General features: G+C 49.5%; 1 protein-coding gene across 2 annotated transcripts in view; it reads right to left on the reverse strand.

Moving 5' to 3' along the window:
- The window catches only part of Gsn (gelsolin), a 56,585-nt gene extending 53,105 nt beyond the window's left edge, over nt 1-3,480 (reverse strand). For both annotated transcript variants that reach the window (XM_026777035.1, XM_013345980.2), the window contains exons 1-2: nt 3,410-3,480; nt 2,860-2,947 (exon numbers count right to left, since the gene is read on the reverse strand). The gene's annotated coding sequence lies outside the window, so the exon portion shown is untranslated. The remainder of the gene's footprint in view (nt 1-2,859; nt 2,948-3,409) is intronic.
- Between the last annotated feature and the right edge of the window lie 8,548 nt (nt 3,481-12,028).

Here is a 12,028-nt window from a genome sequence, read left to right on the forward strand (position 1 = left end):
ACACCACATGTACACCCCAGCACGCTCACACACACACACACCACCACATGTACACCCCAGAGTGCTCACCCCCCCACACCACATGTACACCCCAGAGAGCTCACCCCCCCACACACACCACATGTACACTCCAGCACATGTATGTCATGTTATTTCAGCTAGATAGATAATCTTCAACACTTCAAAAACCTAGAGAATATGGCATTTAAAATGTTTTTAAAACTTAAACTTTTCTCAACAGTGAGGCATGTCTGCTTCTGGGTAGCACCAATTGTTTCAGAAGAAACTCATTATGGAATTTGCCTTCAGTATGACACGGCTAGCCATTTGGGTAAGAAACTGCTCCTGCCTAGACTGTTTAATGGTATGTTGTATGAAGTGGGCATGCAGGACACACAGAAAAATGACTGTTAAACTTTACAAGAGATGGGATGGTCCTTCAGGGTTCCTGCTTCACAGAATAAACTGCCAGACATTCTGCAGGACACAGAAGAAAGCAACTAATAATCTTTGCCATTACAAGGCAGAAAGATCTTCAAATTTCCTGCTTCATGGAAAAGTCTGCTGGATACTATGGACCTATAGGCTGAAGATGGATGCCCCAATGTCACAAAAGAACTTTGGAAGTTCTTTACAGCATACTTCTGTTTATTTAGGTAATATTATATCCTTCTGGGGTCTTTGGTGGAGTTAAAGACAGAGAGTTATAGTTTTCCTATATGATAAAAACTTATGATAAAAGATAAATTAGATACAAAACTTTAGACTCATATAAAATATTATAACTATAATTCTTGCTTGATAATTGTTTTGTATATGTAATTTTCCTATGTTAAAGTTAAAGTCTTTCTTTGTAATTAGACAGGAAAGGGGAGATGATGTGGACTGTCCTTCTGTCAATATAATGTATTGCTTTATTGGTTGCTGAATAAAGCTGTTTCAGTCAATAGTTTAGCAGTGTAAAACCAAGTGGGAAATCTGAACAGAGATATAGAGAGAAAGTAGGGAGAGTCAAAGAGATGCCATGTAGCTGCCAAAGGAGAAAGACGCCAGTCAGAACCTTACCCAGTAAGCTACAGCCTTGTGGTGTCATACAGATTAATAGAAATAAGTTAATTCAAGATGTAAGAGCTAGCTAGAAATATGGCTGAGCCACTGGTCGAACAGTGTTGTGATTAATTAGTTTCTGTGTGACTATTTGGGTCTCCACTTACATATACAGACATATAAAAAGAAAGGAGAATGCAGCCCCAGGCTCAAGCTAGCACTTGTAATTTCTCTTACATCTCTCTCCCTCTAACCTATCATTTCTGGTCAGCAAATATTCCAAAGTTGTGGGCGCAGACCAGAGGAGTTTCCTTGAAGAAAGCCAAAGATCAGTGTTTGAGCAAAGCGCTCCAGGCCAGAATGATAATATCTTTATGTCTAAACACAGGTCATCTAGAAGCCAAAAGCCCACATGAGTCAGGAGGAGGGACAGGAGGAGGGACCACTGTCCCCAGAGCACTAGGAGACAGGGAGTGCTCCCTCCCAAGCACAGTGCTTGCTGTGACAGTCTAGGTCAGTGCACAGACCACTGTCCACCTCGAGGGAAAGAGGAGGGCAATCAAGACAAAAGAGCCTACGTGACTGTCCCTCAGTTTGAACCTAAAGCACTAGTCTATTTCTTTTAAAGCCATTTTTTAAAGAAAACCAGCAACACTGAGATAAAAGTAAGTAGTTGTATCCCATCTATCTTCAGATAAAATTTACCTACGTTTCCAGGACCTGCTGTTGGCCATCCCAGCAGGCACTGCTCTGATTTGGACCTGCCTGCTGACCTTGAGATGGCCTCCTCAGGGCCCCCAGCCTCTGACACAGCACTTCCTCCTCAGCAGCTGGTCTCTGAGTTCATGGTCACTGCATGGGTCACAAGCCTTTTTCAGCATCCTACTGCCTGTGAAGTCCGGCCATGTAGAACACTCAGAAAACCTCAGTGCCTTTGCACAAGCTGCCCCCGTGCCAAGGAACAGCTCTTGCCCTGATCCCTCTTCTGGCAAACTATTACTCATCTAGGCCTGGCTCACCCAGACAGAATTAGTCACTCCCTCTTACTAGGTCTAGATATGTCAAGATAGGAAGTATAGAGAGTGCTCTCCTCCTTGGGGCTCCTGGGCCCCTCTGTGGTCAGGTCCCAGAACACAAAGCAGAGAATGCAGCATCAGGTTAGGAGGGAGGAAACAGACTGACAGGCAAGCCTGCCTGCTTCCCACGGCTCTTGCGAGTTCCTAATAAAAAAGACTAGGGAAAATTCTGGAGTAAATTCCTCCCTTGGTTCACAAGGAAACCTTTGCTGCTGGGTAATTTCATGTGCCAAACCAGGCTCCCTCAGCTGTTTATGATTTCCCTGGCATTTATAAATAGGGAGGCCCAAGAAAGGAAAACAGTTTCAAAGAAGCTGGAAGCCCAGTCCCGTCCGTCTTCCTCTTCCCTTTAAAGTCTCCCAAGGAATACTAACAGGCACCCATAACTGTAAGGGGCAGGGTGGCATTGCACAGAACACCCACGAGTCCAAGGTCCCACAAAAGGAGTCAGGAAGAGTAGGTTGGAACTGGGCCCAGGCCCAGAGGCTGCCCCTTCTGCGAAGGCTTCTATCCCCAGGAACGCCAGGAGGAACTCCTGGATCCGTTAAAAGATTCCTCTCTGTTCTACTGAGACTGTGAGAATGGAATAGAATAAAGAGTGGGTGTCTGGGCTGAGGATCTACAGTCGGATCTCCTGCTTGCCCAACCCCAGCTCTCAGACCTGGGGCTTCCCCCGCAGGCCTGGCAAGTGCTGAACCACGGGGAAGTTGCTATAATAAAGCTGGGGGAGGCAGACCTGAAAAGTGATGGAGGCTTCTAATCACTCAAAAAGGCTTCGACGGTCAGCCAGAAGTTTCTTCTCCAGGCAAGAAGGGGCCGCAACACTGCAAGGCGGGAAAGAAAAGAGCTAAATACCTTCAGAAACAGTCATGAAGATGTCAGGCGCGTACAAAGAGGAACTTTCTAACAGTTTTGGGCCCTGAAGCGGTAAGGTATTGCTCAGCAGTGAAGGCTCCCCTGCGTGGACTCCTCATTCGGCCACTGTTCAAGCCATGCGTGGGCAGTCACCTGCACTCTGGATCAGACACCCCTAAAGCACCCGCGGGGCGGTGTCGTGGTGAGGTCCGGTGCCTGCAGCACTGCGGATCTAGGCGTGGCGGAATGGACCGCTCTTCTTCACCTCTATGTCCACCCTCCTCGGTCACTTGAAGAGAGGCAAGGTGAGCAAGCACCTCCTTCCCCCGCGATGCCCGCGCATGAGCCGAGCTCGGATAGGCACCGGAGGGAAAGGAGATTCAGCTCGGTCCACCCCCAAAGCCCGGGATCCGGGCGGCCCGCCTCCCTACCTGCTGTGGCGGCGCTGGAGACGGATCTGCTGGGTCCAGCTGTGTGCTCAGCTGGTTCCTGGAGTCGGGGCGGGGTGCGCTGCTCTAGCGGCCGGGTGGGCAGGGCGCGCACCGGAGCCGCCCTCGAGGCGGGGCAGGCTGCGGGGAGGAGCGCAGTTGGGAGGATGAAGACTGGCTCCAGGCTAGCATTCATCCTCTGTCGCTCCTGAAGGTGTCAATCAAGCGCTCTGTGGTCACCAGGAGGAAACTGAGGCTGGGAACATGGAGAGCAGTTGCGAAGGGGCCTAAGATAGTTAGGAGGAGACTCAGGAGTTCACCAGAGCGAGGCTAGGGACAGTGTACCGGGCATGGGCAACCTGCGGTGTAAAGCCAAAGTCCCCGGAGGGCCTTCAGAGGCAAAACCCCCTTCCCCACTGTGAAATAGCTCCCGGCAGGTCGGGTGATGGGCAGTCCACCAGCAGCCTGCCCTACTAAAGAGAATGAAGGAGAATCTCTTCTAATGTCACCCAGAAGTAAGGAAGGAGAAATGCCGAGGCAACCCCATCCTAAAATGTGAACCATGGCTAGGTGTGAGAGTCAGAAGGCCTGGTCTGGAACGCCTGACATTTCCAGCCCAGGGACTCACATCTAAGGCTCAGTGCAGCCAGTGGTCAAACGGACCTCTCATGGAGACACGACTCCGAGAGGAAAGCGCTTAGACAATGGCAAACACCCTTATGAACAGATGTGAAAGCAAATCTTCCCCAAGGCCCTGGTCGGGAAGAGGAGTGGAAAGCACTTTGATTCCAATGTAAGAATTGCCTTCTTGCTGTATCAGGCACCGTTTGAGCGTTTATTAAGGCAGGATACAGGATGCTCCAAGCATGGCTTTGGAAGAATTCACACAGCACACAGGGAGCCGCAGCAAATGACCATGTCCACTCCAGTCTGAGTGTGTCGGTAGCTCGTGTTCGCCAGAGTAAAGCTTCCTGTTGTGGTAAACTGTCCAGGCTGGTGTTTCAGCAGCAGAGAAAGCAAGAACTCAGAATTTCCTACTTTGGTCTTTTATTGAGAAGTAGCCAGGAAAGCCGCAAGGCCTGTGGAATCCCACGCTGGCTCGTGTGTCCGGCATCATGGCCACCCCGCCCCCGCCGCCACGCCCCGCCCCCTGCCCACTCTCTTAGCACCCGCCACCAGCTTTCACCCTCCCTTCCCTGTCTCCCAAGGAGGCATCATGGTGTACCTTTTTCAGAAGAGATCACCGAGCCACAGAAAGCGTGGAGCTCTCTGGGTCTGGCCCTCTGCACAAGGCTTGGCCATGGCTCATATGTTCAATGTCCTGTGTCCTACTCTGCCAAGCTTCCTGTTGTGGTAAACTGTCCAGTTCTGCTTTCTCTAAAAACTGGGGTGCCACACCCCCTCGTAGGGCCGCAGGTGGGCTGGAAGGAAAAAGCGCAAGCTGCTTGGCTCTGTGTTTACTCCAAACCCAGGCATACGTGTTTCTTAGGGATTATCTAAGGCGTCGTTTCCAAACCAGCAGTGTCTTTCAGAGACAGGAGGGGAGCCTTAGATCTGTGTCCCCCTGGAGCTAGACTATCATGTTGGGATAGAAGACACACTGAAGAATATTTATGCACGCCCTAGTGCTAGAGAAGAGGGTACCGAGTCAAGAAGCAAAAGGGCTTGTTCCTCTAACTCTGTGATTATTCCTCGGCGGTTGGAGAGGCAGAGCAATCACCTGAAATTACCAACACTAATTATAAGGATGAAGATAGAGTGACTGACGCTTGCAGAGGAGAGCCAAGTACGGTCCTCGTCTTTGTTTCTCGGTGTTCACAGACGCTCAGGGGATATCCTAACCTGCCCTCTCTAGTCATCGGTGTTGCAGGGGATCCAGAAGTCCCGTCAGCCCCGTGCCCCATCCCCTTTCTTTTCTGGACTCCCCGCAGCCCAGAATCAGTCAGGTGCATTGGTCCTGGATCCTCGCCTGCAGATAGAATCTTGATATACTCTTTTGACAGAAGACCTCCCCATCCTCAGAATGACGATGGGAGAGATGAAGGCCACATGGGTTATGCAGTAGTCAATCTCAGAGGTGCCTGCTTCCTTCTCGGGAATGTCTCACCCACAGATTCACTAGGAACCCATATTTGTACAATATTCCTTCCTTTTTTCAACAGTCAGAGAAGCAGGTTCATGCTACCCAAGCCTAGCTTTTCCTACCCTCTTCTGTGGATGCAGGGATTCAGTTCCAGGAGTGGGGTGACAAGGGGCTGTAGCTTAGCTGATAGAATGCTTGCCTTGCTTGTACAAGGCTCTGTGTTCAATCCCCCAGCGCTTCATACAGCAGCCTTGGTGCTACCTGACTGTAATCCTGAAGCTAGAAGACAGAGGTCTGAGGATCCAAGGTTCAAGGCCATTCTTGACTGTATGGTAAGTTTCAGGCCAGCCTTTTTTGTAAATTAAAAAAAAAAATGAGGAAATTCTGACAGAGAAAACCAGTTTTTCCAGGCAGAAGGCAGAGGCATCTTTGGAAGGATGGACTAGAAAGGGGACCAGCTCTTTCGCAGTTGAGACAGGGGAGGTAGGGGCGGGGGTTGGAGGCAGGAGAGGAATAGGCTTTGCTCCACCTGCCCTTCAAGGATGGCTAGGGCAAGCTCACAAAATCTCACACCAGCTCACAGGTAAATCTCTGGGAATGTTTTAAAGCCAATTTAAACACAATTTATATAAATAACAATTCATGTGAACTAATAATTAAATTACACTGGTAATTCATTCTCATAGCATGATTTCCAAATCAATTAGATAGACTTTTAAGAGCATTTCAGCTATGTCCCCATAAGGTAGAAATGCTACATGGAAAGGTACTAGTTCGTGTCTCTTTCCAATTCTACCTTCCCTTACATTGTGCTGGTAGCCAGAGACCAGTCAAGGTAGAAATTTTTACAGGGGTCAGCAAAGCCTTGAACCAGAGCTCCCGCCCTTCCCTCCAAGGCCAGCACAGCACTGCCCATGCCCATGCCCTGCCCCACCCCGCCCTGCCCCCACCTGCCTACTCTCTGAAGTCATGCGGTAATGTGCGTGTCCTGGGGAAAATCTGTCTGCTTGATTTTCAGCTATAACCCTTTGGTCAAATAGTGTCTACCAGAGAGCAAGGGCTGAACAATTTTTCAGTGGCCTCATTAGTGAAGGAGATGCATTTGGTTGGGTACAGGGATTGGAATACAGTGTGGGCCTTGAGAGAGGGTTGAAAGAGTAGACAACCCAAATGTTTTCTGAGTGTCCTGGGCAAGAATGTGTTTCCCCATTGTTTTCTTTAGTTTATTGTGTGCTTGTTTGGTTTGATTTGGTTTGAGCGCTGGGGAGGTTGAATCTGGCACACCTCCACTATAAGCTAAGTGCCTCTGAATTAAACCCAGTTCCATGCAACCCCTGCCAACTCTGTTCTGGTACCCAGAGTCTATGGATTTCCACACCACTGGGTTTCTAGCAGGCATGATTCTGTAATTGTGCCATAAATGCCAATGAGATTCTGCACATGTGACATCAGCAAGGCCCACTGACTCTGTGACATGGCACGGGACATCTGCTTCCCCCTCTTCCAAGTCACATTGTCAAGGAAGGTCCCGAAGTACCAGATATTCCTTCATTCTGCCAAGCCTGCCACTGCTGCACCAGCCGCACACAGCAGGCCCAGGATGGTAACACTTGCAATACTACAACAAAAAGCACAATCACAGCTGCCATGTATCACTCCCGGTGAGCCTTGTTAACCTTGACATCACAAATTAGTAAATTAGGAGAGCCACAGAATGGGATTTGAACCCAACTCTGTCTCTAGCACCAATTTTTCTGTGGCCCAAGTGAAAGGCAATTAAGGATCAAACTATTTCATCTAGGGGCTCGAGAGATGGCTCTGCAACTAAGAGTATTTGCTGGTCTTGAAAAGAACCCAAACCTAACAACAGCTCAGATGGACATGATTTTGACTCCCACTTTCCAGATGGAGAAACTGAGGCCCAGCAAAAGGTGAAGTCTCTTATTTCTGCTGCATGCCTGCGAAGTGGCCAAGCTGCTCAGTATCTTGACACTCAGGGGCCACAAGTCACACCACGCAACAGACCTCATGTAAGAGATGTCCTGGGGAGGAGGGATGTAAAATGGCTGCCTTTGAGAGGGGGTGGAGACAGCTGGGGACCAGGTTGTGGCAGCAGCTTTATAGGGAGCATGGAACGTGCGTATATGGAAAATACGGTGTCACACTGGACGCTAATGACGATGGGGGCCAGGCCGTTGGCACAGAGTCACTGAAGGAGGGAGGAACGCGGTTCCTGAATATGGGCAAAGGACTTTTGGTGGTTCTCAGTACGCCCAACAGATATGCTCACCCTCTGAAACCCTTCCTTCTGTAAGTCGCTTTGATCATGGTATTTTGTCCTGGCAATAGAAAAGGAACTAAGTTGGGGAGAGGGGTGGCTCACACCTTTAATCCTATCACTTAGGAGGTAGAGGTTGGCAGATCTCTGTGAGTTCAAGACCCAGAGCTAATTCCAGGACAGCCAGAGCCATTACACAGAGAAGCCTTTTCTAAAAAAAAAAGAAAAGAAAGAAAGAAAGAAAGAGAGAGAGGGAGAGGAAGAGGAAGAAAGAGGGGAGGAAGAGGAGGAGAAGGAGTAGGAGGAGGAGAAGAGAGATTCCAGCGGAGTGCACAGGGCCCTGCTGGCCTCATAGCCCATGCCTACCAGGGATTTAGCAGGAAGAGCCTGCCTTTGTTCTGGATGAATCAGGCCAGCTGTCTGTGAAAGGCCAGCCCTGCTCTTCTGGGTGCCACATACCAGAAGGCATTAGGCTGTCCGTGCAGGTCACCAGTGGGAGGAGGGGCAGTGCTTTGTATACAGGACTGTACCATCGACAGACTTATATTATCAGCAGACAGAACAATGGGCTTTTCAGATGTGACGATGTGTCTTAGCGTTGAAACACAGTTGGCTGGCTATACATTATCTTCTTTGGGATTTAAAAAAAAAAACAAAAAACCTTTGAAACAATGAGAGTCAGCAGAGCAGCTGAGGGGGCGGAGGTTGAGATTTGAGTAGAGGATTCTTGAGGCCTGAGAAAAGTTGGTAAAGTGCTTGTCACGTAAGCATGGGGGCCTGAGCCCCAGACCCAGTAAACACATAAGAAAGCCCGTGTGCTGTAACTCCAGGGCAAGGGAGCAGGCAAGAGGATCCTTCCTGGGGCCTACTGGCCAGATAGGTGAGTCCCAGATTTAGAGAGAGACCCTGTCTCAAAAAAACAAAGTGGAGCCAGGCAGTGGTGGCACACACCTTCAATCCCAGGCTCAGGAGGCAGAGGCAGGCTGATCTCTGTGAGTTCTAGGGCAGCCTGACCTACAGAGTGAGTTTTAGGACAGCCAGAGCTGCATAGGAAAATCTATTAAATTGGGGGCCTCATCCTATCCCCCCCATCCATCTTTGGAACCTCCCTCCCCTGAGAGTTGCCTCAGTCCAAACTTCATCTCCCCAGGGAGGGTCAGGACCACTCCCACAGGCTATTCAGGCTGACCCCCAGAGAATGAACACATGGTCTCGGGGTTTAGCGTGATCTCCCCTCTCTTTCTCTCTTCCCCACCCGAGAGCACTGCATTAAACATGGGCATCTTTTATTCGGTCTAATTTGGGCTGATTGGAATTATTTGCATCGGCAGAGATGCTCATCTTAAGAAATATTCCTAACAAGATCCTATCTCAAATAAATAATAAATAAATAGTATGTGTGCATGTGTGTGTGTGTGTGTGTCACACACGGGCACACATGTGCGCAAACCAAGACTCTGGAAGTAACTGCTCAGATAACTCACTGCTGGCTTACCGCACCAGGCCTGGCCAGCTCCTGGCTGTGTGTCACTGTCCCAGCAGTTGCTTCCTGCTCCGAGGACAGCGAGCCAGGCGCTGTCTCCTAAGACCCACTAAAGCTGACCTTCAGGTCCCTACCCTTCAGGAAAGGACTCTGGGCTGTCTGGCTCAACACCTTTAATTTCTAAGAACGCTTTAAGACTTCGGTGCAGAAGCAACCCTTTCATTTTTCTCTGCAGACAGAAATCAAGAACCAAGACACTCAAGCTTGGGTTGCTGTTGTGGGACACTTGATGGCACTGTGAACCCTGAGTTTGTGTTAATTACGTAAAACTAGTTGGCAGGAAGTAGCTATAGAGAGATAGAGAGTCTGGACAGCCGATAGAAAGATGCACAGGAAGTAGTAGGGACAGTCTTTGAGATCAGCTGTAGACTTTCCTGCTGGGTCGCTGGCTAAGGAGGAAGGTCAGCTTCTAGGCCTCTGTGAGCTAGCAAGTTTCCATCCCAGTATCTGACTCCGGGTATTTATTGGTAAATAGAATGAGAGAGACTTAGCTAAAAACTTCATTTGGCTACAGAGGCAGAGGTGGTTCCCGCGGGACACCCAAGTCCTGCCAGGCCTCGGCCTGAGCAGTGGGGCTGTAGTTGTAGAGCTGCAGTCTGCACTGAAGCAGCAGTAGATTCGGGTGCAGTTGCTATGCCAACCATAAAACAGGCTCCCAAGAAGCATGCTGCTTTGCTTTTCCCACGGAGTGCCCCCTTGCATGTCCAGGTCACTGAGCGGGTGCAGGAGGCCCAAAGCCATATGTAGCTTCTCATAAAGCCATTCTCAAAGGTCTCAGCTGGCTAGGAATCCTACACCAAAATTGGTTGGTGTGGTCCCTCACTCCAATTACAGCCGCCGGCGTACTCCACATCCCCCTTGAGGAACGAAAATGTAGACTTCAGGCAGGTTTGAGGCAAAGTACCCCGAGAGGACTTTAAAGACCATTTTTCTCAATAGGAAAATGGGTTAAATTTTCAGAGGCAACCTATGACTTGCTCTAAAAAAATTTACTTCAGCAGACTGGAGAGCTGGCCCTGCCCCCCCCCCCCACCGCCGCCTGGGCAGAGTAGGAGAGCTGGCCCTGGTGGCCAGGGTGCAGGAGAGCCGTGGGCAGACTGACCAGCTCAGCTACCACCCAGGCCCAGATACAGGGCTGTGAGTTGGCCCACCCAACATCTACCCCATCCATGAACTGCTGGAGCTTGCATAGGGGCCAGTCCTGCAGTACCAAAGCCGCAGGCTCTCTACAACACAGGTCAACAACAGGCTGTCCGAGAGGAATCCCAGTGAGGGTCACGAGTGTAGCAGGAGCCAGAGGCCTGGAACTAGTCCAATGGCTGTCGTAAGGAACATTTGCAAGTAAAGCTCTCTGGGCAATGGGGTCTACTGCATGGCACACCGCAGCTTCCACGGCAAGATTTTTGTTGTTGTTTGTTTTGTTGTCTTTGGGAGAGGAGGTCTCAAGGCAGAAGAACAGACATGGGAGGGACAAGGAGATGTTGAGTTCGGGGTGAACGGTGTGAATTTACAAAGAATCAATAAAAAGTTTTGAAAAAAGAAAAGAAAAGAAGGAAATTAAAAATATGTTATTATGTTACATGTATGAGTGTTTGCCTACATGCATGCATGATGCCCACAGAGGTCAGAAGGGGCCTTCGGATGCCCTGGAACTGGAGTTACAGACAATTGTGAGCCACTAGTGGGTTCTGGGACTCGAACCCAGGTCCTCTAGAAGAACACCAGCACTCCTAGCCGCAGAGACATCTCTCCAGTCTCTGGTTTCCTTTTAAAGCATATAGCTCGACCACGCCGTAAAATGCAGCTGGTGGTGTGATCTGGCCTTACAGGGACTTGTGAGTGACTCCAGGAATTTAGTATGTCCAGGGCCGGGAGAGGGTGGAGTTGGTAAGCATTTCAGTTATCAGCACCCAGACAGACTGGTTCCCGCTGCCCTGCCTGGCACAGCGACCATCGGTGATCAGGCCTTGATATCTCTCTAACCTCACCTTCTTCCTTCCTGCTCGAAATCTGTACCCATAGCAGCTAAATCACTGGCTAGTCCCCTGACAGCCTACCGAAACCCCCTGGACCTCACCTTTCTCTCCCGGCTACTCACCCTAGCACGCCTTCCACTAAACTTGTCCTTGTCTTTCCAGACTAGGAGGCCTGGCGGGTGGTGAGACCTAGGAGGTCCTGACTCCTCCAAGGTATATTATATTCGCTGTCCTTCTGTGTCCCCAGACCTCCAACACCTCTCTATCCTGTAGAACGAGGCTCCTCTTCACTGTTACTCTGCACCCTAAAGCCCCACTGAAATCTCTGATTATAATTGCTGGTTGTCTGTAATGACTTATCTGTTTGTGTCTCCTCCATTGGCCCATGAGCTCACTTGCAAGAACTTGCTTAGGATTGCTCTCTCAATGCTTGTCAGAGTTCAGGACATAACAGGAGACTAGTAAATACAGAAAGAAGCAGTGGATGGATGGATGGACCAATCAGTAGTTTAAATGGCAAGTTATAAGAATTAACATGAATGCAGGATAATAAAAATGATCAAATAAAGCAATTTCAAAAACAACCCACTGGGAACAATCAATGGGAGATTGCTGTTCATTACTGAAAGCAACCATAGGCTTCTCTTTTGACTCCACTGCTGGGTGACAAAGAATGACTTCTGGTGGTGTTGGTCTGCTCCCCACAGAAACCCAGTGACTGGAATAGCCTTTGGTTGACTAG

Source organism: Microtus ochrogaster, chromosome 4 (assembly GCF_000317375.1).
Source record: "Microtus ochrogaster isolate Prairie Vole_2 chromosome 4, MicOch1.0, whole genome shotgun sequence".
NCBI classification, from domain to species: domain Eukaryota; kingdom Metazoa; phylum Chordata; class Mammalia; order Rodentia; family Cricetidae; genus Microtus; species Microtus ochrogaster.